The sequence below is a fragment of the Phyllobates terribilis genome, unplaced genomic scaffold (assembly GCF_046119375.1).
Source record: "Phyllobates terribilis strain yellow unplaced genomic scaffold, ASM4611937v1 Scaffold_4__5_contigs__length_816908805, whole genome shotgun sequence".
NCBI classification, from domain to species: domain Eukaryota; kingdom Metazoa; phylum Chordata; class Amphibia; order Anura; family Dendrobatidae; genus Phyllobates; species Phyllobates terribilis.
Window position 1 is genome coordinate 193,053,833 of NW_027362764.1, and position 22,271 is coordinate 193,076,103.

The window sequence follows — 22,271 nt, forward strand, 5'->3', positions numbered from 1 at the left end:
TCATAAGACGCACCTAGGTTTCAGAGGAGGAAAATAATAAAAAAAAATTTAAGCCAAAAATGTGTTCATGATGCACTTTTAAGGGGGAGGGGGTCTTCTGCTGACACTGGTATAGGGGTAATGTCCCCCAATTCTGACAATATCCCCCATCCTATATATATAGATATAGGATATATATATATACAGTAGTGGCCAAAAGTATTGGTACCCCTGCAATTCTGTCAGATAATACTCAGTTTCTTCCTGAAAATGATTGCAATCACAAATTCTTTGGTATTATTATCTTCATTTAATTTGTCTTCAATGAAAAAACACAAAAAAATTGTCGTAAAGCCAAATTGGATACAATTCCACACCAAACCTAAAAAAGAGGGTGGACAAAAGTATTGGCACTGTTTGAAAAATCATGTGATGCTTCTCTAATTCGTGTAATTAACAGCACCTGCAACTTACCTGTGGCACCTAACAGGTGTTGGCAATAACTAAATCACACTTGCAGCCATGAATTAAAGTTGACTCAACCTCTGTCCTGTGTCCTTGTGTGTACCACATTGAGCATGGAGAAAAGAAAGAAGACCAAAGAATTGTCTGAGGACTTGAGAAACCAAATTGTGAGGAAGCATGAGCAAGTCCATCTCCAAAGACCTGAATGTTCCTGTGTCTTCCGTGCGCTGTTTCATCAAGAAGTTTAAAGCCTATGGCACTGTGGCTAACCTCCCTAGATGTGGACGAAAAAGAAAAATTGTCGAGAGATTTCAACGCAAGATTGTGCGGATGGTGGATAAAGAACCTCGATTAACATCCAAACAAGTTTAAGCTGCCCTGCAGTCCGAGGGTACATCAGTGTCAACCTGTACTATCCGTGGGCGTCTGAATGAAAAGGGACTGTATGGTAGGCTACCCAGGAAGACCCCACTTCTTTCCCCGAGACATAAAAAAGCCAGGCTAGAGTTTGCCAAAACTTACCTGAGAAAGCCTAAAACGTTTTGGAAGAATGTTCTCTGGTCAGATGAGACAAAAGTAGAGCTTTTTGGGAAAAAGCATCAACATAGAGTGTACAGGAAAAAAAAAGAGGCATTCAAAGTAAAGAACACGGTCCCTACAGTCAAACATGGCGGAGGTTCCCTGATGTTTTGGGGTTGCTTTGCTGCCTCTGGCACTGGACTGCTTGACCGTGTGCATGGCATTATGAAGTCTGAAGACTATCAACAAATTTTGCAGCATAATGTAGGGCCCAGTGTGAGAAAGCTGGGTCTCCCTCAGAGGTCATGGGTCTTCCAGCAGGACAATGACCCAAAACACACTTCCAAAAGCACTATAAAATGGTTTGAGAGAAAGCACTGGAGACTTCTAATGTGGCCAGCAATGAGTCCAGACCTGAATCCCATAGAACACCTGTGGAGAGATCTCAAAATGGCAGTTTGGAGAAGGCACCCTTCAAATATCAGGGACCTGGAGCAGTTTGCCAAAGAAGAATGGTCTACAATTCCAGCAGAGCATTGTAAGAAACTCATTGATGGTTACCGGAAGTGGTTGTTCGCAGGTATTTTGGCTAAAGGTTGTGCAACCAAGTATTAGGCTGAGGGCGCCAATACTTTTGTCTGGCCCATTTTTGGAGTTTTGTGTGAAATAATCAATGATTTGATCTTTGCTTCATTCTCTTTTGTGTTTTTTCCTTGCAAGCAAATTAAATGAAGATAATAATACCAAAGAATTTGTGATTGCAATCATTTTCAGGAAGAAACTGAGTATTATCTGACAGAATTGCAGGGGTGCCAATACTTTTGTTCACCACTGTATATATGCCCCCCCCTTCCTTTTATACGTGGTCCCCATCCCCATCTTGGTATGCCTGGCATCCCTCCATCCTGGTATGCATGGCACCCCTCATCCTTATCCTGGTATGCATGGCACCCCTCATCCCTGTCCTGGTATGCATGGCACCCCTCATCCCTATCCTAGTATGCATGGCACCCCTTATCCCTGTCCTGGTATGCTTGGCACCCCTCATCCCTATCCTGGTATGCATGGCACCCCTCATCCCTATCCTGGTATGCATGGCACCCCTCATCCCTATTCTGGTATGCATGACACCCCTAATCCCTATCCTGGTATGCATGGCACAGCAATCCCCATCCTGGTATGCATGGCACAGCAATCCCCATTCTGGTATGCATGGCACAGCAATCCCCATCCTGGTATGCATAGCACCGCTCATCCCTGTCCTGGTATGCATAGCACCCCTCATCCCTATCCTGATATGCATGGCACCCCTCATCCCTGTCCTGGTATGCATGGCACCCCTCATCCCTATCCTGATATGCATGGTCCCGCTAATCCCTGTCCTGGTATGCATGGCACCCCTCATCCCTGTCATGGTATGCATGGCACCCCTCGTCCCTGTCCTGGTATGCATGGCACCCCTAATCCCTATCCTGGTATGCATGGTCCCCTAATCCCCATCATGCCGCACATAGAAAAAAAATAAACACCCCTACTCACCTTTCTTCTCTCCTCCAGCGCTGCGTCCGGTCTGCCCGCACTGATCTCTCCATGTGAGCCGCGCATGACGTCACTGACATGCACGGCTCACAAGGAGAGATCAGCTGCCGGAAGTCACTGCTCCCCACGCCGGGACTGTGTGTGCGGGAAGCAGTGACTTCGCTCTCCTTCATAGCCGGCACACAGCGTAGTCGCACTGCAGCTCCTGCTGCTGACAGGTTATCGCGGGTGCCCGCTTATTTAAGAGCATGGATATTCACCCCTCCCCACGCCCATGGGCATGGAGAGAGGTTAAATATTCATGCCCTTTAACAGCGGGCACAGGCGATTCCGGCAGCAGCAGGAGCCAAGCTGCGGCTACACTGTGTGCCGCTATTAAGGAGCATGAATATTCAATGCTCCCCACGCCCCATGGGCGTGGGGAGCAGTGAATATTCATTTTCTTTAGCAGCGGGGACAGTGTAGGCTGCAACGGGCGGCTGCTGCCTCCTGTGCCCCACTCCTCCACCGCTACCGCTCCCCCCACACCCCACATATATGTACACCCCCCCAACATTCGGACTATAAGACGCACCCCCCATTTTCCTCCAAAATTTTGGACTATGAGAAATAAGATTCTCTGGTCTGATGAGACGAAGATAGAACTTTTTGGTGATAAATCTAAGCTTTATGTGTGAAGAAAACCAGGTACTGCTCATCACCTGCCTAATACCATCCCAACAGTGAAACATGGTGGTGGTAGCATCATGCTATGGGGGTGTTTTCAGCTGCAGGGACCGGATGACTGGTTGCAATTGAAGGAAACATGAATGCGGCCAAGTACAGAGATATCCTGGATGAAAACCTTTGCAGAGTGCTCTGGACCTCAGACTTGGCCGAAGGTTCACCTTCCAACAAGATAATGACCCTAAGCACACAGGTAAAATAGCAAAGGAATGGCTTCAGAACAACTCTGTGACCATTCTTGACTGGCCCAGTCAGAGCCCTAACCTAAACCCAACTGAGCATCTCTGGCGAGACCTGAAGATGGCTGTCCACCAACGTTCACAGTCCAACCTGACGGAACTGGAGAGGATCTGCAAGGAAGAATGGCAGAGGATGCCCAAATCCAGGTGTGAAAAACTTGTTGCATCATTCCCAAGAAGACTCATGGCTGTACTAGCTCAAAAGGGTGCTTCTACTCAATACTGAGGAAAGGGCCTGAATACTTATGTCCATGTGATATTTCAGTTTTTCTTTTTTAATAAATTTGTAAAAATTTCTACATTTCTGTTTTTTTTCAGTCAAGATGGGGTGCAGAGTGTACTTTAATGAGAAAAAAAAATTAACTTTTTAGAATTCACCAAATGGCTGCAGTGAAACAAAGAGTGAAAAATTGAAAGGGGTCTGAATACTTTCCGTACCCACTGTATTTCTAAATATTTGTAAGATGTAAAATCTTAATTTCTGAATACAAATCTTCAAAAGTAAATACATTTGTTTGTGAGTTGTAATACAGTTATTGTCTATTGACCTAGTGTTCACTCATCCGCTAACGCCTTGTTGTTTTTGTTGGAAAACAAGTAAAACTTCTAAAGTAATAAATCTGAACAACAGTGAGATTCTCTAAGGATTTTTGAAAATGTTGAATAATTTATCTATTTCCTAGCTTTAATACATGTAAATTGTATTGATTTTAAGCTTCTGACTTTTTCTTTGCATTGATGCACCTAATAACACTAATCTAATTTGTAGAATAAAGTATAGCTATGATTACAAAGAAAAAAGCCCAATCACTCTGTAGACAGTTGCAGATACATATTAATTGTTGTAATGCCACAAATTGTGTATTTGCACATCGAGCACACGAGGGACACCAGTTGGACATCACTACAATATTTTATTTACTGCTTATTTCTCTTTTATGTGATTGCTTTCAAATCTTTCACTCTTCCTCTGCAGTAATTTTCATAAATCTCACTCAACATGAGGTAAATACATGTAAAAACAACTGCATGCAAAACATAGCAGCTGACCATGGTAAGGCTATGTTCACACGTTGCTTTTTTGCTGCTTTTTTACTGCAGCCAAAATTTGATCTCTTGGCAGTAAAAAAACAACTGCAGTCTAAATGCAGATATTGCTGCCTTTTTTGTGGCTTTTCTTGCTGCGTTTTTTTGCTGCATTTTTCAGGATACCAAAGTTCTACTTTACTTCCACCTTGCAAGCATGAACAATACAAGGTGTTAGGCTACCAATACAAGACATATGTGAAGCCATTAAATATTTTTGGTAAAATGGGCAATCAAATTATTTTGGAGAAAAAGTTTTTATGTCTGAAAAAATAGTTGCTATTCTGAAGAAAAAAGGTGGATTCATGTATAAACTGCAGCCTTGAACTAAGTTTACATGAGCAAGGGAAAAAATACATAATTGCTAGTGTAAAAGCAGTAGGGGAAGTTGAATTGGTAGGACATTGTTTACTTAACACATTAGTAGGGCATTGAGTTGGTAGGGCATTGTTTTCTTTAACACATAGCACTAACTTTAAACTGTACAAATAATAAAATCCATGCTCCTGTGAGGATACCAAAACATTAGGTTATAATCTGATTGGCTTATGAGCAGATGTCTCACCTTTTATTTTATTAAATAATTAGGGCATAATAAAAAAAAGTTGCAAATTTTTTTTTTACAAAAAATTGAATTAAAAATATAAAGTCTCTTTATCAAATTGTAAGTGTAGCTTGTCCTATGCAGGAGCAGAAAGTCCACAAAGAACTGCAATGGACAAAAAAAAAGCGAAATTGGGGACACTAAAGACTATCACAGTCTGAATGGTGTCATAAAAAAACTCACAGACCACCGGCTTTTAATTTAATGCTATATACAGTCAGTTCTAAACAGGAAGCCTCTATTAGTATAGATGTAGGATTATGGCTTTTCACTTGGTGGGTATTCTCAACCCCTAAGATCTTCTCCAAATAAATGGCATGATTTTCTATAAATCAGAGTAGCCAAAGCATCTTGTAAAACCAATAATACATTCTTTTACTCAAAAAACAGGATTAACTTACTCACACTAATATCATTTATGTCTTTTTACTTATATACCCTAATGCAAAAAATCTGCTAAATAAAAAGACCATTTCGACCAATCAGATAACAGATTTCACATTATTAGAGAAAAAAATGAAACTGAAACCTATTTACGGTAGACAATGTGTTATGGACACTTTTGTTAGCACACTCTTTATGCCTGTGGCTGACATTACAATTCTAATTTCAGCGGATAAAGAAATTTTTAACTCTAATTAAAGAATATTCTTGTAGCTATGTATAATAATAAATAGTCTGTGACATGAACATTTGTCTACTCAAACCTGATTTTTATTGCATTTAGTAAGGACACATCATTAATTATTTTGAGATACTTACCATTTTACACACGAATTCATTTCTAGTTTTAGATGGATTTTTTTTTACACCATTAGCTTTATATACATTTAAATTGATTGATCGTTTTCTACATTTTACCATCATTAAGGAACACATTAAACATGTTTAAATAAAAGACGTTCTATCAGAACCATTTGCTAGCTTTGCTAAGCATTCATATCTCTCTTGCAGGTGGAAAAATCCATCATTGCTTTTAAAAGAGATTCACATCCGAAACCCAAATGTTTTCTACAATGTGTTTTTCAGTTCTGATTTGTTTGTTTTTTTACATGGTTTCTGGTGTTTTTTTCACATTTTTGCAGGTTTTTGTAAGTTGATCTTGCATTGTATTTTCCACTGCACGATTTTCAAAACCATTTCAGAAAATAAATTACCATATGAACAGCAATGTGTTTTTCAAATTGAAATCAATAGGAAGCTTATTCCAAAATTATTTGAAGTGGTTTATATTTGAATTTATATTGTGAATTTTGGAGAAGAATCCACTGCAAAATTCATATCAGAAAAATTTGTGTGAACATTCCTTAAAAACTGAAAACACGCTTTCTTAAATGTGTTCTTATGTGTTGTGGTTGGAGGCCTGTTGTCAGATTCTGCTTCACCTTTAAATCTTGAAAGTGGCAATCAATGCTCTGTGTAAGCAGAAAGAATCAAACTTTGCGCACAGTGAAAGCGAGTGCAATCTTCAAAGGTTAACATCTACAACATTAAAACCACTTGTGTAATTTTATGTAGGTCCCCTTCGTGGTAGCAAAACAGCTTTAACCCATCAAGACATGGACACAACAAGAAATCTGATAGTGTCCCGTGATATGTGGAACCAAGACATTGGCAGCAGATACTTTAAGGCCCGTAAATTGAAAGGTGGTGCCTCCTTGGATTGGACTTATTTTTACAAAGCATCCTACTAAATAGCATACATATTGAGGAGGCAAAGGAGGCAGTCGCCCTGGGGCCATGCACAGAGAGGGGCACTCCAGAGTGACTTCTACTTATAACTGTATATGGAATCCAAAAAGATAGTGGTCTATTAAAGCATCACTTCCAACAAATTTAGTAGCCCAAAAAGAAAAAGGAAACTAATGCAGCTTTGTGATAAAATGGTACATTTTTATTAATTCGTTATTATAAACAATTAAAATACTTTTTATAAAAGAGAGAGAAATGACAACATCCAGAAAAAACATTATGAGTAAATATTAGGAGGCATGTGCACTGGCAAAGTAGGCAACGATAATTCTTTAGACTATATATACTGTATAGGTCAAAACATCTAGATTAAGTATCCATGTAGTCTAGTAGGTAGTCTAAATTCCCATCAGGGGTGATCAGTAATCAATGCCATAAGATACATATAGTGAAAAATTCACCGTATTGGTTACACTGGTAACATACCTCAGCACCATGGTATCACAACGTCAGTCATGACTCTTACAGTGCTGGTAGACTCACCAGGATCTGTGAGTATGTGATGTTTATTTTTTATTTTAATAGTCAGTACTTGTAGGGAGACTACAGGGGCATTATACTGCATGGAAATCTTGCAATGTGTGGGGGCTATGGGAGATCATACTGTGTGAGAGGCTGTGTGGGATCATACTGTTTGGGGGATCATGCTGTGTGCGGGGATGATGTGAGAGGGGCTGTGGGGGCTTTAGACTATGTGTGGATGGCTTTAGGGGATCATACTTTGCGTGGGTATTATTCTGTGTGTGGGGGATCACACTGTGTAGGGAGCTGTGTGTAATAATGTCACACATAATGACATTATCACACACAGTGATAAGTGATAATCACTATGTGTGGGTTATAATGCTGTGTGGGGGGATCATGTTGTGTGGGGAATAATACTGTGTGAGGGATCATACTGTGTGGGAGATCATACTCTTTGTGGGGAATCATTTTGTGTGGGGGGGAATCATACTGTGTAGGGAGCTGTGAGGAATTATGCAGTGTGTGGGTGATCCTGCTATGTGTGAGGGATTATACTGTGTGTTTAGGATCATTCTGTGATGGGGATCATACTGCGCAGGTAATTATGCTGTGTGTGAGGGATCAGCCTTGTTATGGGTGATCATACTGTGTGGGGAGCTGTGGGGGAATTATACTATATGTGGGGTGGGTGTAGTGAATCATACTGTGTTTGTGGGCATGATACTGAGTGAAGAGTACTGAGAAGCTATAATATTGTGAGTGGAGGCTATGGGGTTTCATACTGTGTGGGGGGAGCTAGTTTGGGATCATGCTATGTGGGGGGCATCATGCTGTACCACCATCATGCTGTGTGTGGGGACATGTGGGAGTCTGAAGGGTATTATTACATCTAGAGCAATCACAAAGGGCACTAATATTTTCTAGGTGTTAATTTTATCATCTAGAGGCAACAAAGTTTGTATTTTACTTTGTAAGGGGCACAGTGGTGGGTATTATTATGTGGGGCATTAAGAGGAGCACTGTTATCATTCCACACAGCAGGCGTAGTAATAGCAACAAATACATTACCATCAGCTCAGCATTGGAATATCAGTAGGGTGAAGATTAGTGAGGAGCGAATATGTTTGAAATCCGATCTCAAAAGTTAAAATTCGGCACGAATGTGGCACATTCAGATTCGTGATCGGAAAGGCGAGCATTTTTCCTTAAATTTGGGAAAATCGGTAACGTTCGGTGGATAAGTGAGGGAACGTGATTGCGGGGCAACTACAGTGTTTTTAACAGTTTGGCTAGCATAGTGCTTGATTATGATGAGCAGTGGGGTGTGTTAGATGAGTGGAGGGGCTGGTGAGACCTCAGAAGAGGTCAGATTAGCAGTGAACTTGTAATCTTTTTTTTTTCCTGTAACTTTAAGTGAGGAAAGAGCGGCTAGCCAATCAGAGCACAGGAAGCATCCACACTGTCCAGACACAAGGGCTTCTGCAATTGACTGCTGAAATCATATGTCCTCTCTATATGAGTGGCCATGTTCCCTCAGTGCCATTTTATGCATGTCACTCATGATAGATGCTGCTGCTCTGTGTGCTCCTGTTTAATGAGAGATATTAGTGTCACACAAGGTGTAGGAAAGACTAAGTGCAACACGAAAGGAAGGGGGAAAAGGGGGCCGTGGAGACCTCCTAGGCTGACCTATATCACCCTGTCTTACCTAACGTCCCTATATTGGTTCCGCACCAATCGCTGTAGAGGAACCTCGCCCAGTCTTTCCCTGGCATTTGGCCCTGGCTAGGGAAGGGAGGGGATGAGTGTTAGTCGATCCCCACTGACAACTAAAGACAACAAGAGGGAACAAACAAGGGAAGATAGCTTAGTTTTAGTCGACTTCAGAGAGATGAACATATGTCCTCTTAGCACCAGAGAGGAAGAAGTAATGCACCTGCTCCAAGCCTTCACAGGGGGTCATGTGAGTATCACAGGCACTTCCCTCTAGCAAAAAGCAGGTATTTATACACCCAAGCCAGAGTGTTAATTAGTAGAGATGAGCGTTGTTCTACTCGAACTGTTCGCCAATCTCAAATTCGAGCTGTTTTGGGCGGTGTTCGAGCCGTTCGGCGAACACGAACAATTTGAGAAAAATTCGGCTGTTCGAGGTTATGTTCGATAACTGTTCGTGCACCAAAATCATAACTGGATTTTTTCTCAGTAATGATGAAAATTAATGTTAATACGCAGTTTGAGTGTACAGCGGGGTGGGGGGAGGGGCAGGGGATGGATCTCTGCAGGAACAATGAAGATCTCCATTTTTTTTTCTCTTTCCCGCATTTGCAGTGGGGAGGTGCAATCTGTCAGCCTATCAGCAGTGCACACACGGAGCGAAGTGCTTTTTTTCACACAAGCAAGGGCATGTGTCATTGGCAGTGTATGTCACATGTCGTTGCTCTATAAGACCAAGCCATTTTCCCCGTCGCCACCATTTTCTCACTGCTGCAGCTGCGTGTTAGACGGCACCGCTGTTGCTGTGTGCGCTATACCTTGTTAATTTCAAGCCAATTTTCGCACAAATCTACAGATAGCTTGGGAGTAGGGAATAGTTGTGATTGCAGTCCTTTTAAGGACTAGGTTACAGCATTTCCTACGACTTTTATCAGGCAGGTCTGTGCTCTTAAATAGATAGATTGTGGGAGTAAAGACTAATTGTAATTGGAGTCCTTTTCAGGACTAGGTTACATCAGTTCCTATCAGTTTTTGCCAGGCAGGTCTGTGCCAGTGCTGTGCAAGTTTTTTTCACAGCATTTGGCTGAATCTAGCAAAGCTAATCCTTTTTGGCCTATTGCAGAGTGTGTTAGTCAGTGGAGTAGCCTATCTGTGTTGCAAGATATACCACCTGTGTATAGAATACCAATTTTTTTACTGCACCTAGTGAAGTAAAATCTTTTGGGCATAGCATCATTCTATTAGTCCATCTATACTGACCTCCATCAGGTTGCAAATTGAATATAATTTTTTTCTGCATCTAGCTCTGAAAAAATATTGGGCTTCTAGCTGTGTGTGGGACATGTTCTATTAATCCATCTATACAGACCTCCATCAGGTTGGAAACTGAATATATTTTTTTTCTGCATCTACCTCTGAAAAAATATTGGGCTTCTAGCTGTGTGTGGGACTTGTTGTATTAGTCCATCTATACTGACCTCCATCAGGTTGCAAACTGAATATATTTTTTCTGCATCTACCTCTGAAAAAATATTGGGCTTCTAGCTGTGTGTGGGACTTGTTGTATTAGTCCATCTATACTGACCTCCATCAGGTTGCAAACTGAATATATTTTTTTCTGCATCTACCTCTGAAAAAATATTGGGCTTCTAGCTGTGTGTGGGACTTGTTCTATTAATCCATCTATACAGACCTCCATCAGGTTGCAAACTGAATATATTTTTTTCTGCATCTACCTCTGAAAAAATATTGGGCTTCTAGCTGTGTGTGGGAATTGTTCTATTAATCCATCTATACAGACCTCCATCAGGTTGCAAACTGAATATATTTTTTTCTGCATCTACCTCTGAAAAAATATTGGGCTTCTAGCTGTGTGTGGGACTTGTTCTATTAATCCATCTATACAGACCTCCATCAGGTTGCAAACTGAATATATTTTTTTCTGCATCTACCTCTGAAAAAATATTGGGCTTCTAGCTGTGTGTGGGACTTGTTGTATTAGTCCATCTATACTGACATCCATCAGGTTGCAAACTGAATATATTTTTTTCTGCATCTACCTCTGAAAAAATATTGGGCTTCTAGCTGTGTGTGGGACTTGTTGTATTAGTCCATCTATACTGACCTCCATCAGGTTGCAAACTGAATATATTTTTTTCTGCATCTACGTCTGAAAAAATATTGGGCTTCTAGCTGTGTGTGGGACTTGTTCTATTAATCCATGTATACAGACCTCCATCAGGTTGCAAACTGAATATATTTTTTTCTGCATCTACCTCTGAAAAAATATTGGGCTTCTAGCTGTGTGTGGGACTTGTTCTATTAATCCATCTATACAGACCTCCATCAGGTTGCAAACTGAATATATTTTTTTCTGCATCTACCTCTGAAAAAATATTGGGCTTCTAGCTGTGTGTGGGACTTGTTCTATTAATTCATCTATACAGACCTCCATCAGGTTGCAAACTGAATATATTTTTTTCTGCATCTACCTCTGAAAAAATATTGGGCTTCTAGCTGTGTGTGGGACTTGTTCTATTAATCCATCTATACAGACCTCCATCAGGTTGCAAATTGAATATAATTTTTTTCTGCATCTAACCCAGCCAATAGTTTTGGCCTAATACCACAGTTTGGCCACTCAGCTCTGCTCGGTTCCCATTCATTGTTTTTTTGTGCAAACAACTCCAGAGTTGTGAATTAGTTAACCACCAAAATGAGTGGAAAAAGGCCTGCTGCTGGTGGAAAGGGGAATAGGCGTGTTGGGAAAGGGAAAAAAGGTTGTGTCCGTGGGGTAGGTGTTAAAGCAACATTAACATCTGCAGAAGAAAGACCATCTTCCAGCCTAACTAAAATGTCTACTTCTTTTAGCGGACAATGTGATAAGATCCCTTTCTTACGGCCACGCCAATCGCTACAAATTCCAGATGAGGCACAAAAACAGCAGGTGCTTCAACGGATATCAAGTGCTCCTTTAAGTGGGCTCTCCTCCACATCAACTTCAACATCACAAATACTCCAGTCCTCAAAGGTGTCACCCCAATCGCACTTGCTTCCTCACAGCTCCCAAATCTCCAGCTGCCCGTCTGAGTATGAGGTAGAACAGATGGTTGAGTCTGCAGAGCTGTTTACTCATACTATAGCCTGGGAATCAGAGGTCGACTCCAGCGCTTCTGTGAATCCAGACGAGGAAATGATCTGCACTGATGCCCAGAATCTTTATGAGTCGGATCCAGGACCAGACGCAGAAGGTTCTGACCATAATGTAGACCCTCATTCCCAAACTGTAACTCCTGTTGGTGGAGACAATGAGGAAGACGATGATAAGACTCAAATACCTGATTGGAGCGACAACTTTAGTTTTTTGTCAGGGCAGGAACAGGTTGGCTCTAAGGACGACGGGTGTGATAACGCACAGGGTGATGATGATGAGGTTGGAGATCCCACTTACTGTCAACCCACAGTCAGCCAAGAGATGAGGTCAGCAGAGGAGGTGGAGGAGAATGCTAGTGACGATGAGGTCAGGTTGCGCCTTCCTGGACAGAGACGTAGTACTGGAAGCACGTCAACAACTGCATCCTCAAACACAACTCTGCCTCTCACCACAAGTCGTGGTGGCTCTTCAGGTCGCATGGGTGCTAAGCCTTGCATAGCCTGGGCATTTTTTCAGATCGATAAAGATGACCCAACTCGTGTTATCTGTAACATTTGTCAGCAAAAGCTAAGTAGAGGCCAAAAAATACATAGTTTGAGTACTTCATGCATGAACCGGCACATGGACATGAAGCATAAGTTGCAGTGGGAAGCTCAGTGTGCTACAATGCGGCCTAGCCGGACGGGCCAACCACCGTCTGCCATATCTTGTGCATCCGCGGCCTCTTCATCCTCTGTGACTGGGGGGACAGCAGTCACACCTGTTTTGGGGCGCAGACCTGCCACCTCTTTACCCGCAACAGCCAGCGTGATTGGCAGGTCATCATTTTCTTTGGAGGTGGTAACACCAGCTGGTGTTGAGCGCTGTCCGACATCGATAGCACCACCTTTGGATCAAGGCAACCTAACATGTCCGCCTGCATCTTCCTCACAGACCGGCAGTTTGCCGGGGACACCCTTATCAACCCCGTCTAAGCACAATAGCCAGCCCTCGGTCCCTCAGATGTGGACAAGTAAAAGACCATTTCCTCCTAGCCATGAGAAAGCTAAGAGGTTGAATTTCACCATCTGCAAGCTCTTGGCTACAGAAATGCTGCCTTTCCGCCTGGTGGACACAGAGGATTTTCGAGACCTTATGTCCGTCGCAGTGCCCCAGTACCAGATGCCCAGTCGGCACTACTTCTCAAAGAAAGGTGTGCCTGCGCTCCACCAGCATGTCGCACACAACATCACCGCTTCTTTGAGAAACTCTGTGTGTGACAGGGTGCATTTCACCACAGACACTTGGACGAGTAGGCATGGACAGGGGCGTTACATGTCGCTGACTGGGCACTGGGTAACTATGGTGACAGCAGGACAAGGGGCTGCTGTCCAAGTCTTGCCGTCCCCACGAGTTGTGCGTCAATCCTCTTTATGTCAAAGTTCCTCCACTGCTTCTGCCTCCTCAACCTCCTCTCGGTCTTCCACCTGCACCCAAAGCCTGTCTGTTCATGCCACAAGCTTTCTAACTGCGCAGAAGGGATCCTGCACACCTCCTTACTATGCTGGCAGTAGGGCTCAACGTCATCAGGCGGTTTTTACATTGAAATGTCTGGGAAATGTGAGTCACACAGCTGAGGAGTTGTGGTCAGCTCTGGAGAACCAATTTCATGAATGGTTGTCTCCACTGGACCTGAAACCAGGGAAGGCCGTGTGCGACAATGCTGCAAACCTGGGTGCGGCCCTTCGCCGGGGCAATGTCACACACGTGCCTTGTATGGCTCACGTGTTGAACCTGGTTGTCCAGCAATTTTTAGCCCACTATCCCAGACTAGATGGCCTTCTGCAGAGGGCACGGTCGCTGTGTGCTCACTTCTGCCGTTCGCATCCCGCAGCTCAGCGACTTACATCTCTACAGAAGTCGTTGGGCCTGCCACTTCACCGGCTAAAATGCGATGTGCCTACCCGGTGGAATTCAACTCTGCACATGTTGCAGCGACTGTGGCAGCACCGACAAGCCCTGGTGCAATACGTTCTGACGTATAGCCTGGGCCAACGAGATTCAGAGGTGGGGCAAATCACGCTGGAGGAGTGGTCTCAGATCAGGGACCTATGCACCCTTCTGCACAGTTTTGAAATAGCGACGAACATGTTTAGTGCTGAAGATGCCATTATCAGCATGACTATTCCGGCGATTTACATGCTGGAGCACATGTTAAACAGAATTCGGAGTCAGGTGGTGGCACAAGAGGAGGTGGAGGAAGTAGAGGAGGAGGAGTTGTATGCGGAAGGGCTAACATCTGCAAGGTCCAGACGGTCGGCAGCACCAAGGCGGCAGGCATGTGAGGGTGGGGGAGATGGTTTTACCAGGGCGCATGGTAGCAGCCAAACTAGTGAGGAAGGTGCAGGAGCCCAGGAAGAAGTGGAGGACGAACTGATGGAAGACTCATCAGATGAGGGAGACCTTGATCACATTTCTGTTGTGCGAGGTTGGGGGGAGAGGACAGAGGAAGGAAGCATGATTGTTACCTCGCCACCAACACAACAGGGACTTGGTGCTCCTGGATGCGCAACACACATGAGTGCCTTCTTGCTGCACTACCTGCAACATGACCCTCGAATTGTGAGAATTAGAAATAATCCTGACTACTGGGTTGCCACACTGTTAGATCCCCGGTACAAAAGTAAATTTGCAGAAATTATTCCTGCCATAGAAAGGGATGCACGCATGCAGGAGTATCAGCAGAGACTGTTGCAGAATCTTACATGTGCTTTTCCACAAAATACCAGTGGTGCACGTAGTGAATCTCACAGTTCCAACTTGCCAACCGTGGGACCGTCAAGTGTTCAGCACTCAAACCGTAACAGAACCACAGTATCTGCTGGTAACATCAATTTTGCGGAATCATTTCACCACTTTTTTAGCCCATCCTTTGCAAGGCCACAGGAGACAAGAAGTCTGACACATAGTCAACGCCTAGAGACGATGGTACAGGAGTATCTCCAAGTAAACATTGAAGCCACGACTGTGTCACTGGACCCTTGCTCTTTTTGGGCTTCCAATCTGGATAAATGGCCGGAGCTAGCCACTTACGCCTTGGAGATCTTGTCATGCCCCGCAGCCAGAGTTCTGTCTGAACGTGTGTTCAGCGCTGCTGGTGGTGTGCTGACAGATAAGCGCACGCGGCTCTCCACTGATAATGTAGACAGACTCACGTTCATAAAGATGAACAAATCATGGATCCGAAGCGACTTTTCTACCCCTGTGTCATCCTGGGGAGAGTAAAAGCTTGATGATTGGTTAAAATCACCCTACCAACCATTTTAAGCTTTCAAATTACTAATCATGTTTATCTGTATCTTGGCTGGAAAATAATTTGGGCTTTGTAGCAGTGTGCAGCACTGATTCTATTAGGCCATCTATAATAAGCTCCACCAGATTTAAAATTACTAATCATGTTTATCTGTATCTTGACTGGAAAATAATTTGGGCTTTGTAGCAGTGTGCAGCACTGATCCTATTAGGCCATCTATACTAAAGCTTCACCAGATTTAAAATTAATAATAATTTTTAGCTGCATCTAGCCCGGAAAATAATTTTGGGGCTCCGAGATGCGCAAGACACATAAGTGCCTTCTTGCTGCACTACCTGCAGCATGACCCTCATATTGTCAGAATTCGAAGTAATCATTATTGTTGAGCCACCCCCGTAGTGTTCGAGTTCGGTTCGGTTCGTCGAACACCCGTGTGTTCGCCGAACTGTTCGTCGAACTGTTCGTCGAACACCTTCAAACACCGTTAAAACCAATGGCAGGCAAACAAAAACACATAGAAACACATAGAAAACACCTTCAAAGGTGTCCAAAAGCTGACAAACTGCTCAGAAGACATAACTAACACATGGAAAAGTGACAAGTACATATAGTCATGCGAAAATAAAAGAGGTGGAGGAGTAAAAGGAGGGGGAGACACAGATATAGGCATGTCATGCCCTTCTAAAATCCAAAAAGTGAGAAGCCGACACGGCCAGTCCGCTCCTGCCCATGCCACCTCCGTGTCGCCGGGTTTGTGCCAGAGCCGCGGTGAACCCTGATGGCCAGCCCCCCTCTCCCAATACTGGTGCCTGTCCGCTGGTGGGTCGAGCGAGCCCCCCTGTGGTGGAGGCAGCTCTAAGCTTTTTAATTTAAACTGTCTCTCTAATTTGAATGAATACACTTTAAATCCATTTACAAGGATCTATTGGAGGGCAAGTCTCATGCCAGCAGCCGCGTAATTCCAGCTCCAGTAGCGTCCACTAAAGCTGCTGCAGTTAAAAAGCTTTTATAAGGATCGAGCTCGGCTGTCCACCGCAAGGCATCCTACAGCCAGTCCCAGCCCCTATGCCTTGGGGTGCCTCCTGATGCTCTTCACTGAGTATCCCATGTTCCCGAAGCATTTCCTTTGAAAAAATGAAGTGTCTAAACTACAGGTGGTGTAGCTTGCTTAACAGCCGGGATAATCCGCTGACTAGCAGACACTGCTACTAGGCACAAAGTATTTCCTGGGCTAGATGCAGTTAAAAATTTGTAATTAGATACTCTCGTTGGATACTGAGAAAGCATTCCATAGAGTCTCCTGGCACGTCATATATGATTCTCTTAAAAAGCTTGGGGTAGGGGTCTAGGGGACCCTTTTATAGCCAAAATCATGGCCCTGTATCACAATACGTCACCTAGGCTGAAGATAAATGGAACTGTAGCACCCTGAGGGCTCGGTTGCTACAGAGGTATTGCACCTCACCCAGAGGTGTGATATCTCACTCTCAGGTAAGGATGGAGTGTGGATCAGGACCCGACACCTGCATGCATTACACCACATTGCCGTGGGGCAGGGCGACCAATATGCCTCTGAGATGGGCACGAAAGTCCCTGTCCCTGGCTGGAGTGGGGGGAGGGAACACTGAGGAAGGGGAACCCTGTAGTGCAGGAGCAGGGAGGAAGCAGTTCCTGGGTGCATTGAGAAGGGAGTATAAAAGGTGGGCACCATCTTAGTTCAGTGCAGAGAAGTCTGAGCAGAAGTGGCAGGGAGCAGGGGCTCTGCATGAGCTCTGCTCCGGAGGTGGGCCTAGTAACAGAGGCCCAGGCCTGGAAGAGGGAGAAGGAAGGAAGAGGAGCGGAGAAGGCTCCAGGAAAGAGGAATGAAGGGATCCCAGGGGTGCGGACGGGCGAGTCGCCACCGCACGCCCGAATCCACCTGCGTGGAGGGGTCAGGCCAAAGGGGGAGACCGATCCCCGAAACTAGTGGAGGCAGGAAACGACCCTCAGCTAGAAACCGGAGGCTGTGACATTTTATGTGGTGCAGCCCCTCGCTACACCCGCTAGGAAGGCACCACATAGGGTCAGGGAAACTGGCACCAAGTTTACCAAGAGGAGGCCCGAGGCAGCCGGACAGAAGGGTTGGTAAGAAAGGCCAGACAAAGGACACACAAAGGGGGTCCTGTGAAGCGCTCCAAAGTTATCTGGGAGTTGTCTGAGCCCCTCACCTGGTGAGCACAGTACGACGTGGGCAGCCGTTACCTGCAGACGTGGTCTGGATAATAAGAACTGTGAGTAAAGGCCCTGGACTGCATCACTGACTCCGTGTCGTTACTGCTGCTGCCCTGCACCATCACCCCCATCCTCCGCATACACTGCCCTGAGGCTATACTCCTCCCGTGGGGAGTTATGCTACGCTCTGCTGCACCCACAACACCAGCCTCAGCGGTCTGCCCTGCAGCGGCGGTTCACTCTGACCGCAATCCACGGGTGGCGTAGTCGGACATTTAAACATCAAAACCACATAAATAGTTCCGCCACTGGTTTGACCACCCTGAGCCACGGAACCGGGTCGCCGCCACGAAGACTACAACCACCAGCATCCACCAAAAAGGGTCCGGATCCGCGTGTCCCAAGGCCCAGGGGGTGCATCAGAACATTTTCATCACCTTTCACAATCACCAATGGGACAAGGCAGGGATGTCCTCTGTCCCCTCTCTTATACATCCTAGTGACGGAGCACCTGCTCTCATCAATTCGCCATAACCCCAATATTAGGTGGATTGAGGTGGGAGGCACCGAGTACAAGTGCTCTCTATTTGCTGATGATGTCCTAGTATATATCACTCAATCACATATATCCATCCATGCTGTTTGGCTGAAATAGATCACTTTGTTACATGGTCAAATTTTAAAATCAATGCAGCGAAGTCTGAGGCCCTCGATGTCTCCCTCCCCAAATCCATATAGGATTCCATCCAGTCCAACTTTCCCTTTGCCTGGCCCTCACAGGGTATCAAATACTTAGGAATTCCTATTCATAGAGACCTCTCCCATCTATGTTATCTTAATTTTGGGCCCTTTATTGAACAACTCCATACAGACCACGGTTGGCAAGTTAGAACTGTAAGATTCACTACGTGAACCACTGGTGTTTTGTGGAAAAGCACATGTACACTGCGTTCCAAATTATTATGCAAAAAGTGTTTAGCAGTGATAAGGGAAGAATTTGTTTGTTTGTCAGTTAAACTCATTGATGGTGATGTGTGTCAGGGCTCTTTATATCACTGTAAGCAATTGCAGACACCTGTGCTAATTAGTTTGGCAGGTGTGTCCAATGAAAGGCAAGACTACTTAAGAAGGCTGTCTCACATTATTAAGCAGCCTACATTTTCTGCCAAAATGGGAAAGAAAAAGGATGTGTCGGCTGCTGAGAAGCAACAAATTGTGGAGTGTTTAGGTCAAGGCATGACTACAATCAACATTGTGCGATGATCAGGATGAAGTGTCTTGGCAATCAAGAAGTATGTAGCTGATTCACAGTACACACGTGTGCGTGCTGATAAGGGCAAATTGAGGACTCTTTCCTACAGGCAATTACGTCAGGTTGAAAGAGCAGCGGCAAAAAAGCCTTGTCATAGCAGCAGACAAGTTTTTGAAGCTGCTTGTGCCTCCAACGTCCCCCGAACAACAAGATGCAGGGTCCTTCAGAGGTTTGCAGCTGTGCATACGCCATCCTGTCGACCTCCTCTATCCACTTCACACAAGCAGAAACGGCTCCAGTGGGCCAAACATTACATGAAGACTGATTTCAAAACTGTTTTGTTCACGGATGAGTGCCGTGCAGCGCTCGATGGTCCAGATGGATGGAGTGGAGGATGGCTGGTTGATGGACACCCCACGCAAACACGGCTACAGCGCCAACAAGGAGGAGGTGGAGTAATGTTTTGGGCTGGAATCATGGGGAGAGAGATTGTCGGCCCCTTTATGATCCCTGAAGGCGCTAAAGATGAACTCCATAATGTATGTGGATTTTCTCAAACAGCACTTCCTGCCATGGTTCAAGAAGAAGAACCATGTATTTTACAGCAAGATCATTTTTCTGCATGATAATGCACCATCTCATGCTGCACATAAAACATCTGCATCTCTGGCTGATATGGGCATAAAAGGGGACAAACTTATGGTGTGACCCCCATGCTCCCCTGACCTGTACCCCATTCAGAACCTTTGGAGCATCATTAAAAGGAGTGTCTATGATGGCGGGAGGCAGTTCACATCTAAGCAACAGCTCTGGGAGGGTATTCTGTCCTCATACAAAACAATTGAAGCAGAAACCATCCAAAACCTGACAAATTCAATGGACGAGAGAGTTCAGAAGCTCCTTTCGAACAAGGGGTCCTATGTGAAAATGTAACATCACCTAGAATAAAGTTTTGAGTTGAAAACTGTTTGATTTCAGTTTCTAACAACCTGCTAATGCTTATAATTTCAAAAATGACCATTTTTTTGGTCTTTATTAAAATGAAAAGGTTGATCGAAAAGTTTGGGGGATCTAAGAGTGTGGCAACCCAGTAGTCATGATTACTTCGAATTCTGACAATATGAGGGTCATGCTGCAGGTAGTGCAGCAAGAAGGCACTTATGTGTCTTGCGCATCTCGGAGCCCCAAAATTATTTTCCGGGCTAGATGCAGCTAAAAATTATTATTAATTTTAAATCTGGTGAAGCTTTAGTATAGATGGCCTAATAGGATCAGTGCTGCACAATGCTACAAAGCCCAAATTATTTTCCAGTCAAGATACAGATAAACATGATTAGTAATTTTAAATCTGGTGGAGCTTATTATAGATGGCCTAATAGAATCAGTGCTGCACACTGCTACAAAGCCCAAATTATTTTCCAGCCAAGATACAGATAAACATGATTAGTAATTTGAAAGCTTAAAACGGTTGGTAGGGTGATTTTAACCAATCATCAAGCTTTTACTCTCCCCAGGATGACACAGGGGTAGAAAAGTCGTTTCGGATCCATGATTTGTTCATCTTTATGAACGTGAGTCTGTCTACATTATCAGTGGAGAGCCGCGTGCGCTTATCTGTCAGCACACCACCAGCAGCGATGAACACACGTTCAGACAGAACGCTGGCTGCGGGGCATGACAAGATCTCCAAGGCGTAAGTGGCTAGCTCCGGCCATTTATCCAGATTGGAAGCCCAAAAAGAGCAAGGGTCCAGTGACACAGTCGTGGCTTCAATGTTTACTTGGAGATACTCCTGTACCATCGTCTCTAGGCGTTGACTATGTGACAGACTTCTTGTCTCCTGTGGCCTTGCAAAGGATGGGCTAAAAAAGTGGTGAAATGATTCCGCAATATTGATGTTACCAGCAGATACTGTGGTTCTGTTACGGTTTGAGTGCTGAACACTTGACGGTCCCACGGTTGGCAAGTTGGAACTGTGAGATTCACTACGTGCACCACTGGTGTTTTGTGGAAAAGCACATGTAAGATTCTGCAACAGTCTCTGCTGATACTCCTGCATGCGTGCATCCCTTTCTATGGCAGGAATAATTTCTGCAAATTTACTTTTGTACCGGGGATCTAACAGTGTGGCAACCCAGTAGTCAGGATTATTTCTAATTCTCACAATTCGAGGGTCATGTTGCAGGTAGTGCAGCAAGAAGGCACTCATGTGTGTTGCGCATCCAGGAACACCAAGTCCCTGTTGTGTTGGTGGCGAGGTAACAATCATGCTTCCTTCCTCTGTCCTCTCCCCCCAACCTCGCACAACAGAAATGTGATCAAGGTCTCCCTCATCTGATGAGTCTTCCATCAGTTCGTCCTCCACTTCTTCCTGGGCTCCTGCACCTTCCTCACTAGTTTGGCTGCTACCATGCGCCCTGGTAAAACCATCTCCCCCACCCTCACATGCCTGCCGCCTTGGTGCTGCCGACCGTCTGGACCTTGCAGATGTTAGCCCTTCCGCATACAACTCCTCCTCCTCTACTTCCTCCACCTCCTCTTGTGCCACCACCTGACTCCGAATTCTGTTTAACATGTGCTCCAGCATGTAAATCACCGGAATAGTCATGCTGATAATGGCATCGTCAGCACTAAACATCTTCGTCGCCATTTCAAAACTGTGCAGAAGGGTGCATAGGTCCCTGATCTGAGACCACTCCTCCAGCGTGATTTGCCCCACCTCTGAATCTCGTTGGCCCAGGCTATACGTCAGAACGTATTGCACCAGGGCTTGTCGGTGCTGCCACAGTCGCTGCAACATGTGCAGAGTTGAATTCCACCGGGTAGGCACATCGCATTTTAGCCGGTGAAGTGGCAGGCCCAACGACTTTTGTAGAGATGTAAGTCGCTGAGCTGTGGGATGCGAACGGCGGAAGTGAGCACACAGCGACCGTGCCCTCTGCAGAAGGCCATCTAGTCTGGGATAGTGGGCTAAAAATTGCTGGACAACCAGGTTCAACACGTGAGCCATACAAGGCACGTGTGTGACATTGCCCCGGCGAAGGGCCGCACCCAGGTTTAGAGCATTGTCGCACACGGCCTTCCCTGGTTTCAGGTCCAGTGGAGACAACCATTCATGAAATTGGTTCTCCAGAGCTGACCACAACTCCTCAGCAGTGTGACTCACATTTCCCAGACATTTCAATGTAAAAACCGCCTGATGACGTTGAGCCCTACTGCCAGCATAGTAAGGAGGTGTGCAGGATCCCTTCTGCGCAGTTAGAAAGCTTGTGGCA